General features: G+C 40.0%; 1 long non-coding RNA gene across 1 annotated transcript; it reads left to right on the forward strand.

Annotated features, from left to right (window-relative positions):
* The first annotated feature begins 2,954 nt into the window (after positions 1-2,954).
* LOC146464086 (uncharacterized) lies at positions 2,955-11,383 on the forward strand. The gene is made up of 3 exons (XR_014856727.1): positions 2,955-3,091; positions 8,909-9,015; positions 10,256-11,383. It is a non-coding gene; the product is annotated as an uncharacterized LOC146464086 (long non-coding RNA).
* Positions 11,384-12,143: the final 760 nt, after the last annotated feature.

A 12,143-nucleotide genomic window follows, 5' to 3' on the forward strand; every position in this document is an offset into this window, starting at 1 on the left:
GCCAAAAATATAAATGACTCAAATTTCTGCGAGGCTGACCGGACTGCGTGGAAAACTTAACACGACAGCGACATGATAGAGACCAAACCAAGAATCAACAGAATACGGCAACCGTGGACAGCTGTTTCGAGCTGTTTGGCTCTCGTCAGTACGGTGTAGCACAGCAAAAAGTAGAACCACCGACGCTAGTCGAGTGGTCTGCCAAATGCACGTGGCAGTGATTTCGGATGGGCCCAAATTCAGACATCCGTCCACGTCATAGCGGTGACTACGAACAATGAACAAAAAAACTGAAATATCATGTCGCTGTCGCAATAATTAAGTTAAATGAGAAAAGCAAAACTTTCCTTCACAGGTACATGGCCAAACCATGTAAAAGGTACAGCATATCGGATCTAAAAAGATCTACGGTCCAAAACATAAAAGCAAACAGTAAACAAGGAACCGCACAACGAAAATGCTGCAGGTATACGCAGGATCTGTGAAAGATCTAATCAGCCAAAAATATAAATGACTCAAATTTCTGCAAGGCTGATCGGACTGCGTGGAAAACTTAACACGACAGTGACATGATAGAGACCAAACCTTTTGCTGTGCTACATCGTGCTGACGTGAGCCAACCAGCTCGAAACACCTGTCCACGGTTGCCGCATTCTGTTGGTTAAGTCTCGAATTGGTCTGTATCATGTCCGCTGTCGTGTTAACTTTTCTACGCAGTCTGATCAGCCTTGATTATATTTTTGTATTTCTTCAGAGGTTCGCCAAAATGGCCAACGTTTTTGTCGTGCATCTATTATTGACATTTGCTTTGAAAACGTCCACGTGTGAAGGTGTTCGACTTGCAAACAACATTCCTACATTGCAAGAATACCCCTGTGGACGTGATGGCCTAATTGAAAGCTATTTTCATCTTGGGCTGGAGTATACAGAGATTTTGTTGTTTCTTGAATTCAGTCATGGCAGCAACTTAAGCCTAAGGCAGTTAAAAAGGATCTTAAAAGCCAAAAGACTTGGACGAAGAAGAAGTAATTTTGCAGCCGTTTTCCCTTAATTTCTGTAAAATTTCAGTGATCCATACACTGGTTGACATTATTATACAAAACAATGCCTTAAGCAATCCATGGTACGTACGGTTCGCAATGTTCACAGTGAACGAAGTAATCTGCAGACCCATTTGAACATATTTAAACTATACTCGGTAACAAAGCATGTAATTATTCGAAAGGAATAATCGTTTCCCTAAATGTCTTTTCATTTCCCTTTCGTACGCCCATTTTGCCTCGTTATGAATTGGAGTAGTTCGCATTCCCAGATACTCCAAAATGAAAAAAAAACTTGAGCTTAAGCTTATTCGACCGAATAAATCGTCCGCGGATTTCGATACATGGCGATATAGCGCCCGGAAACTAATCCGTCATATTCACGAAGTCCACAGTACTAACCAGGTAGGTAGGGGTCAGCGGCCTTCCGAAAAAAGGCGAGAAAAAAGGCGGGAAAAAAGTCGGGAAAAACTCAGGAAAAATGTCGAGAAAAAGGTCAGAACGCGGGCGAAACTTCGGAGGATATTTGAAATTAAAAGTGTAATTTCATGGCACTTAATGGCCTCCGTAGGCTGAGAAAAAAATTTATTCCGGCAGACTAAATCTTGAATATATTTTTATCATTGTGTGATTTCTCGTTATATATTTGGCGACCTCGTTCCCAGGGCTTTTGCTCCAAATTTACCAGGGAAAAACCTTGGGAACGAGGTTGATCTATTTAAGTCAATCTCTGTCTATGGGTGGGTTTTTTTTGGGAGAATCCAAAAACGGATTTGTGATATCAGATCATTCTGATCATGGTGCACCAAAGGAACCGACGAATCATTGTCCAGAGTGGATTCGTCGGTTCCTTTGATGCACCATGATTTGAATGATTTGATGTCACAAATCCGTTTTTGGATTCTCCCAAAAAACGCACCCTATATTTCGCATCTTTTATGTCATTAAACTTATTTTACGAATGTTGTACCTCATTCTTCCCGTTTCTGCCTGCGGTATGAACAAGAAGGGGACAGGAATAGGCGAGAAAAAGCAGCTGTGAATGTCCTCAGACTCAAGAGATCGCAGCGTACCGCTCACTCCTTCAAGTCCCAATTTGTTCGAATAGTGTTTCTTTTTTTTTTTTTTCACAAAGGTTAGAGCCAAACAGTGTAATTTTACATCAAAATCAGAGACCCGGGGACAAGACAGGCGATAAATCAGGAAAAAAAACGTTAAACCTTCATCTCGCCTCGCCTTCCCCCTAGGTTCATACCCAGTCGTCCGCGTGACCAAAATATCATTCACATGAAACCGACAGCAAGTAGTATTCGCAGTAAGTGAATCAACCATATTTTCACATAGGATCACTGTTCTGATGATCTGTTATATAAAAGGAACAAAGTAATTAACGTGGAAAAACAAAACAAAACGTACTAGTGTGAAAACATGGTTGATTCACCAAATACGAATATTCTTTGCTGTCTGTTTTCTGTGAATGATTTATTGGTCACGCGCGCTACAAATGGGAAAAAACCCATAGGGTCAATGTTATCGATTTTCTGAAAGGAGCAAAGCAATTAAACGTGTAAAGGCAAGATATAACTCTGGGTGGAAGGGGGGGGGGGGGGGGGGGGCTCTCACATGAAAGGAGTGGGGATGCTCGTGGAAAATTTCGAATCAAATCCCTAAAGGAGACCAATCTGGGTGTGGCCCTAGCTTTTTTCAACTCCTGAAGAGACCATTTTAAAACACAGACAAATAAAAAAATAGAGTGACCTTTCGCGTGCTACCCTAAACGAAACCTTCACGGATGAATATAATGGCGTTTTGCCCAGAACACGCTAAGTGCAACCAAAATATGAAATTTACACTCCTAAGCGAGACGACGAGCATCCCGCCCCTTTCATATGAGAGTCCCCCCTCCCCTTCCGTGGATATAACGTGCTATGTGAAAATATGGTTCACCGGCAAGGACTTGTGTTATCATGTCTGAAATGAATGGTGGAGCCGGACTAAAGTTCTACTCCTAGTCGGCGAAAGCGAAGGAGAATCGTCGCGCACTTTACTTGGTAGGTAAGCTGTAAAGATTTTTTAAGTATGAATTTCGCTATAATAATTATATATAACATAGCTTGATACAATTTTGTATTGTGTATTGCTTCATTCTAATGAAAAGTTTGAGGCGCTTGCTGTTTACGCGGAGGACGCCGTCTTACTAATGTGAGTTGTCACCGAAGCGCCTTGATGCGTTGACCAACTTGTCTTTTATAAAAAAACCTTTTTTATGAGAACGTCGAAGTTGAGATTGACTGAAATCAAAGAACATACTAAGAACTTTACCCAGTTAAGAACATTTTTATTTTGAGTGAATGTTTTGAAAATGAACAGTATAAATGCGGACGAAATAATACGTGTCAAAGTTCAGTCTATACAGTTCAATTAATGCAAATGATAAAGGGACACATTTTAGCATCAACAATGGATTTCTTATTGCATGCCTGGTACGTACATAATTGAACATCTCATCTCAGCCTCAGCCCCACAATTAGATGTTTTTATAAAAAAATAAAAAATTAAAAAAGTGTAGGAGTTTCAACCATACCGGGTAAATAATTGCCCCGAAATTGCAATTCTTCTTCGACAGTCAAGGCTATCCGAAGTGTCTGAGCTCTATATGAATATATTTTTAATACCTTCATTCATCGAAATATGCCGGAAAAAATTCTCTACTGTTCTTGACAGCCATCTATTTCAAAATTTATTAAAGAAACTCAGACATTTATCTTAAGCTTATGCCGGAATAAAGACCTTCTGCGAAACGGTGTTCAATATCCGAACTAAAATTACAACCAACATCTTAAAGAACTTCGGAAAAGATGTGACCGGTTACTGTAGAAACTCACTAATTTTGTTAGGCTCGATTACCAGCCGCTGTTCGGGAAAATGAGCCCGCGCTCCCGCCCCTATCCCCGCCCCCCGAAAAGACTCTTCTCGGGGGAGGAAAGCCGGACCCGAGGGAGCGGCGGAAATCGAGCCTATAATTTTGTCGGCATTTAGTCCACATTACGCAACTGTTTTAATTTTGACACGCGTGAGAGTCGGATGACGCTGCAAACGTGACACCCTGCGAGCAGAGCCTCCTTTTCTTTACCGAGGAGAGAAAAGGAGGCTCTGCCTGAATCTTGTCAACTCTTTGAAGCCGCCGCAGCCCGAACTTGTGGACTAGTCAATCTTGTTTTCTCTCTTCAAACTGGTTTTTCCAGGGTGAGCATCCGTTTAGTGATAAAACCGATGGTTATAATTGAGCCCGCTGTACCATGACAAATCAAGATCTGCTCGTCGTGCTCGAAGCCAAACACCAGTTATTCTCGACGAGATTCTTATTTTGAAATTTGAACGGCGTTTTGAAATTTACCTGTCAGTTTTGAACATCGCCAACGAGGTTTCAATTTCCCGTGGAAGTTTTTCTAGTTTATTGACGGTATAAAGCGTTAAATTTTTCTTTACATTACAACATTAAGTATTTCTAGAATAACAATTGTTTCCCAAGTATTTTGAATCTCTTTTTTTTTCTGTTACAGTCAACCCAGGTCACGCGTGAACAGTATTTCCAAGAATGAAATGAACATTCGAATTTCTCTTTGTAATGTCCGACGTGTGAATGGAATGTTGGACATTTCTCTGGAAATCGTTCCGAAAAAGACGCATTAACTGAGAAAAAAAAAAAAATTCAAAATACTTGGGAAACAATTGTTATTCTTGAAATATTCAATTTTGCAGTGTAAAGAAAAATTCATACCTTTATACCGTAAAAAAGCTAGGGAAATTTATACGGGAACTCTGAAATCTCGAAGGCGATTTTCAAAACTGACATGTAAATTTCAAAATCCCGTTCAAATTTCAAAAATATCGTTCACGCGTGACCTGGGTTGACTGTAATGTGTCCTCTTCGGAAAGATTTCCAGAGAAATGTTCAACATTCCATTTAAATGTCGGACATTACAAAGACAAATTCAAATGTGCATTTCATTCTCGGTAATACTGGTCACGCGTGGATTACATGATTTTATTTTTTTCCGGCTCAGATACGTCCGTCTCTCTTCCTACCGGTCACGGCAAATCCTTAATTTATCAACTGGCGATTCCGTTAATGAAAGAGTTATCCAAGTGGTCAGATGAACTTTCGTTTCATAACCTATGATAACGGTGGTTTCTCCTCTCTTATCTTACAGTTGAACCAGGTCAAGCGTACCCCCCTAGATTCTATTAATGAATCTATTATTTGAAAATTGAACCCGTTAGTCGTTTCAAGTATTCAAATCAAAATTCGATTTCTGATTGGATTATACGAACAATGCATGAAACCACAAAACCAGGAAGCCCGCCGGAAAAAAACCCTTTTCAACATATTCAGAGCGGAAATTCTTGATTTGTATAAAAGCGGATTTTCCAAAAAGCATTCTCGTAGTTTGCAGCAGTCAACGCGTACTGTCAGAGAGAAAATTCGCCATTTTCAACCAGGCATGGTGAAAATGGGTCATGTCGGGTAAGTTAAATGATCACTAAATCAGTGGACATTTTACGTTTATACACTGGCGTTTATTCCGTTAGTTGTTAAAAGAATGAGAAAAAAAATTGGAAGCGTTTTATCATAATAAGCAGTTCTCTTTTTGAGGTATATGCAAATTAATTCAGCGACTCACATTGGAAGATGTTCATTTCAGTTGACCTTCGACAATGGCAATGACCTTCGGCACATGTGTTGCGCTATTTTTCGCGGTATAATGGACATTCTGATGAGATATATACCATACTTTTCAAGCAACAAGGTGGGTAATGCTATTCATGAAAGATAAATTGGAATTTTCAGCCCAACTCATTTCAGCAAGCGCTTGACTTTGTGCTCTTGCCATGACCAAATTTGCATAATGGCTTTAATGTATGAATGTGTCAACAACATGCGGGAACAGTTTGAACGAACGAGCTGTTTCAAATGTACTATAGTTTAAATTTTACAGGCTATTGCTTTTACTGTTAGCGCGGATCAATGTTCAAATTGAAAGCCAATAAGAATCGAATTTTAATTTGAGCATTGATCCGCGCTAACAATGAATGAATGAATGCATTCTTCGAAACGACTAATGGATTCAATTTTCAAATAATCGAGCCATTAATAGAGTCTAGGGGGGTACGCTTGACCTGGTTCGACTGTAAAGGCTCGCCTTGAGGCAAGCGCACACCTATTAGGCATATTAGGCCTGGGTTCGAAAGTGTATCCTAGCAACATGCAGCGCATACTCAATAAAGATCTTACTCGATTCACGCAGAGTCTTTCTCGCGAACGCCGAAATCGAGCGAGCAAAAGAAAGGCTCTGCTAGCAGGGTGCAAACGTGACTGATTAATAGCCAGAAATATTTGTAGCCTGTCCAGGCGGGTGCCTGATGAAATGCTTTTCTCCGTCATCGCCCTGTCTGGTAGAGGTGGGTTTAAAAATAGCAACCAAAAAAAAAAAAAAAACAGTTAGTACATATTTAGCCCAGCCTAAAAGTGGAGCTCCACAATTCCTTTTTAATAGCATTTATATAAACACATGCAAGTCTGCTTATTGAATAAACGTAATAATACGTAATAACGTTACAAATTCCTCATCCTTTCCGGAGTTATACATGTCTTAAGTGCATATAAAGCAAACTGTTTACACGAAATATTTCAGTGAGCGCTTAAAATTAATTAGAGCGTGTTTACAAATGGCGAATGATACACAAGTCCAAAACTCTGGGAATATTTCTCCTACAGAAATAATTGTAGTCTCTAAATAAACGTCGACAAAAGGAGAATATAGGAAAAATAATTGTTGGCTGTGGTCCGAAATATTCCAGAGAGCGCTTAAAATTAGAGCGTGTTTACAAATATGTGCTGCGAATGGCGAATGAATTACACAAGTCCGACGCAAAATGTTCAAAACAATTCATAACTCTGGGAATATTACTCCTAAGGAAATAATTGTAATCTCTAAAGAAACGTCGACAAAAGGAGAATATAGGAAAAATAATTGTTGGTTGTGGTATGAAATATTTCAGTGAGCGCTTAAAATTAGCGCGTGTTGACAAATCTGTGCTGCGAAAAAATCATAACGCCGTGAATATTTCTCCTACAGAAATAATTCTACTCTCTAAGTAAACGTTAACAAAAGGAGAAAACAAGAGAAATAATGTCTGGTTGTGGTCCGAAATATTTAAGCGTTTACTGCGTGTTTACAAATGTTCGCTGCGATGAATTTATAATACACATTAAGTCCAACACAAAATGTTTAAAACGATTCATAACTGTGAATAGCTCTGTGACTGTTCAAGATTAATTCTCAAACTCATTAATAATTCATCAAGAGAAAACAAAGAAAATCATCACCGTGGCCGTGGTTTGGATATGTGATCCTAATTACCATAAAATTTTGCCAACTTTAGCTTTGAATTTCTCCAAGAATTATTGATCATTTGAGAAGCCATATCAAACACTCGAAGTGTGTTTCATCAGATATCCAAACACCTCGAAGTCGTTTAAAAAAACTCAGCTGCGCCTCGTTTTCTCAACCTACTTCTCAGTGTTTGGATATCTGATGAAACACTCTTCCTCGTGTTTGATATATTACTTGATCCACAACATTTGTTTTAAATATGGAAAATTACCGACAATTGTCTGCAAAATTGCATTTAATTTCTAAGCGACTTGCGCATTGCTCACTCACCACTTGTTTGTTTTCAACCAACATTTCGCCTGTTTGTTCGCCCTCTCAGTTGCTCTCGGGTTTCAAATTTCCTTAGTCGCCTGCTTTCTCGACATATGTCGTTTGTCGAAATAGTCAACGAATACAACAATAAGTTTTCTTCAAAATTCTCGTTTGTTTTTCTGAAAGAGGTTGGGCATCCCATTTCTCGCCGAAAACAACCCGGGTTGCAGCACGGGGTTTGAGTGTCTCATTTCACATTGGATTACATGAGGAAGCGTACGTACGTACGGACGATCGGTCGGACGGAAGTGACGTCATAACCATTCTCTCATTCATGGGTTTACCAAAATCTCTTAGCTCTCAACACGCGCAGAGCTCCGCTATAAAAGAAACTTTAGTAAGTATAGATAATTCCAAGCGAGCATTGATTTTCTTCTCTTCCCCGATATTACTCTTAATTGTGTTCCGAGACGTCCCCATAGGGTCAGGGTCAATAAGTACGGTGGAACAACGCTTTACAGAAACCCGCATATTGCGGACAGTTGTACGGAAAATGGACACTTTTTTGGACCCGAGTGCACGATCTCATACAAATTTAACCTCTCTTTACGGACACTGGTTACCCACGCACTCCAGAAATTGTCCATTCAGTCCATCTGGCTGAAAAAATGCCAGCGCAGAGCAAAGTCACAAACTACGTTTCAGTCGTGTCTGAAGCATTGTTTTTACAGTTACGACATTAAACATCCCGCCGTTCTGTTGTTTTAAAAGGCCGGTTTTGTACTAGAGGAAGCATAATGCATCTGTTACGTTATACCTCTGGTTATGCGTCTCTTGTATAAAGACGGGCACAAGACGCATTATGCATTTAGACGAGCAAGCTATCTTTCGTTGCGCGTCGTTCAACATGCAAATTTTCACAAGCGAGGGTTCCCCCCTCCCCCTTCCCCTTCACGGCGCCCTTCCGTTAAGGATCAATACTCCATGCACGATCCAGCTGCTAACGATTCTTTCAAATTGTTACTGCGGTCGATATACGACGGAAGCCTAAGAAACTGTTACAGTGGTTATGAAGAAATTTAATTTTTTTAAATGAACAGCTTCGCGTAAAACCGATTTGTGCATCTCATTTGTTGTTGCTGTTCTTCTTCTTCTCAGCCATAGAGGCAAGAAATTCCCAATTCAAGAGCGTGCTGTCTCTTCGCCACTGACCAACAGGAAGACTATTCATTTTGAGAACAAACGAAGACCGAGTTTGTACCTACGTAAGTAATTTTTTATACACCCATTCTCAACTAGCCTTGGACTTGGTGTCACAGCACTTTTATTTCATCCTTATTGTTCGTATACCCTGGTCCCCGAGCTGGGTTTTCTTTCTTCTTTCTCCTCAAAGAAGAAGAATAGCTCTGGTGACTATCGTACCGAATATCACTTTCACTCAGACGCCATTGGTCAAACTTATCAGATTTGCAATTGAAGACGTGACCAATGGCAAAAGAGTTATCGCGTTTTGATCAGCCGTAAGTTTTGTTCTACTGTACGTATATGGCAAGGATAACATTAATTTACAGTAATAATTAGGACATAAAAGGGTTTTGAGGTATGGAGCCCGTTGTTTTGGGGTTGGGTTAACGTTTACTTCCGTGTTTTTGTCTTTTTTTGGGGGAAATTATTATGTTTTATTTGGATAATGCCTGATTAATGTTTTCAACTGAGATGGCTCACACGGATTGGCGACCATTCTGCGTTAGTTGCTAAGCAATTCAATAGACCAATTTCGATATATTACAATTCTAGCTTGCCTACAAGGCTAGGGGGATACAACAACAGAAATTATATTGAGGTTTAGAGATGAATAATTAATTTCTTTGTTTATTCCCCCAAGCATCGTAGCCAAGCTAGAATTGTAACATGACATGGAAATTGGTCCATTGAGCTTGTTTTATTTACGGCACTTCAACCAAATCAAGCAAAATCACTCGTTTAGACTGAGACGGTCAGTTTGGTCCAAAAAGTCTGTAGAGCACTAATGTTTTTGATATTAAGTTGCTAATAACTGGTCCTACCACAGTTCTACCTGAAATTCACATGACATAATGTGAATTACTTCATAGCTTCTCACTTGTCGTCTTGGAGTGGCTTTCAATTCAGTGTGGAAGGCCATTTACGATCAGCCGTTAGGGTTTGCATTATTTCGCTCTTAGTCTCACTCGCAGCCGTTGCGTGACGAGACACAAAACGGCTGCGGGGGAGACTACTTCGCTCTGTGATTGGTTTGCAAAACTCGCGCCACTTTCTCAACCAATGACGAGCTAAACCAAAAGGCTTGCGCTCACTCGTGTTCCGGTTAGATGTACCTGCTTCGAAATGGTTCATCGCGGTTTGAGTCAGCTGTGATTGGCTGCAGATAGAATACAGTAGTTGGGTTTTTGTTTAACGACACTCAATTGAAAATCGACACTATATTCTCCAACAAATAAACTATCCTCCTGGCTCATTTTCTAGGTAACTTTGCTTCCGGGAAAAGTCCACTGAAGAGTAATGTATTCCAGCAACAGCAGCGGAGGAATCTATAAGTCAACTCGCCCTCTCCTTCCTATATCGCAATGTCTTCCATGGATTGTGGGCATCACTGCTGATTCTCTGGCCATAGTCAGTCTTAACTTCATCACTATTATTTCCTTTCTGAGGCAGCGCCACTTTCAACGCAGGAGTTTATACTTGATCATCCATCTGGCGATTGTGGACTTCTTAGTCGGGGCAATTTCAGGTCCCATGCTAATTGGACGAGTCGGTATATTTTGTTTTTCATGGTCGGACCATCTAACAGTTTCCTTATTGTTCCGCTTATTCCCCGCTGTTTCTGTTATTAATCTCGTCACTGTTTCTTTAGAGCGAGTATTTGCCACTTTTTGTCCTTTAAAACATAGGTCTTTAAGAAGGCGAGTTTTTTATGTAGCCATTTTTAGTATTTGGTTGTCGGTTGTAATCAGGGAAGCCATTTATCTGACTGCGTTATTGAGATCGCCAACTTTGTCCGCACAAATGAAGCTCTTTCTGGAAGTAATCCCGTGGGAAATCTCCTTGTTCATTTTTTGGGTATCGTACATCTCCATTTTTGTAAAAATTCGCCGATTCAATCCTCATCCCAATCCATTGCACAATGGTATGATAAACAGAGAAAGAAGGCTGACCTTTACACTATTTGCAGCTCTATTGGTATCATTACTGATGTGGCTACCACTGCTAATTTTTTTGAGTTTAGAAACGTTCTTTCACAAGATTCTCTCAAGTCTTTCTTTAAGTTCATATTTTCACTTAACAGTGGCTGTGCATCTGTTCTTATTGACCAACTCGCTAGCCAATCCAATCATATATGCCATACGGATGCCGTCATTTCGAGCGCATTTACGAAACTCTCAATCAGCCGCTTAGGAAATCTGAAACTGAAACCCGGTAATTTGTTTAAGTCACATGACTAATTTATGGAAAAATGATAGTGCGATTTTGTGACTTTCAAGTTTGAACAGCAGTGTTCACTGGCAAGGGGTTGTATATAGACTGTATATAGGTGAAAGTGGCAAAATAGCGGCTGGCTTTCAAACAGAAATAAATTAAACTTAACAATGTAAATGCCTCAGAATGCACTGTGTTGTGGACGTACGCTGGCCTGAATATCGGGCCTCCTCCCCCCTCCCCTAAGGAAGGCCTGATACTAAGGCTGGACGCACGCGGAAGGTCCCAAAGCCAGAACGGAGCGTACGCTGTAAGGTATCACTTTGCGCAATTCTTGCTCCTTGATTGGTTAACAAACCTATTAAAGAGCGCTACCTCGTTCTGCTACTGCGCATACGTTCTGCGCATCTCGCGATGGTCCGAGAAAATCGGGTTTCTGTTGGTGGTGCCTGCTAAAACAGAAATATTTTTTTGCGTTTTATATAACCAACCTGGGAAAAGCAAGTCTTGGCACAAGGGTTTTTTTAGGATCCAAAGAGAAAATTAGGGTTAACCACGTAATAAATTTTCAGATATAATTAATTTAGGAAAAAATGCCTACATTGTTATGTATTTGGTCGCTTTTTAGAATTATTGTTGCTTAATTATCTCTGAAATATGCATGGTTAGCCCCAATTTTCATTTTGGATTACAGTATCCCATACTAATATCTGCCTCTTCTGCATAGTCATAAACGGCGCAAAAATGCTTCTGTATTAGTAGGCATCGTCCTTAAGTGCATCCATAGCTTAATATTGTACCTATCCTGTTTATAATTTGTTTTAAAACATAATTTGAAAAGAGAGTAACAGAGTCTGTTTTTAGATGAGGTAACGATGTGTAAAACTAATCCTACATCACAACCAGTCAGGCCAGTTATTGATGAAATTAATCGGGT

Source organism: Pavona decussata, unplaced genomic scaffold, assembly GCF_977016875.1.
Source record: "Pavona decussata unplaced genomic scaffold, jaPavDecu1.1 SCAFFOLD_169, whole genome shotgun sequence".
In the NCBI taxonomy this organism is placed as follows: Eukaryota; Metazoa; Cnidaria; class Anthozoa; order Scleractinia; family Agariciidae; genus Pavona; species Pavona decussata.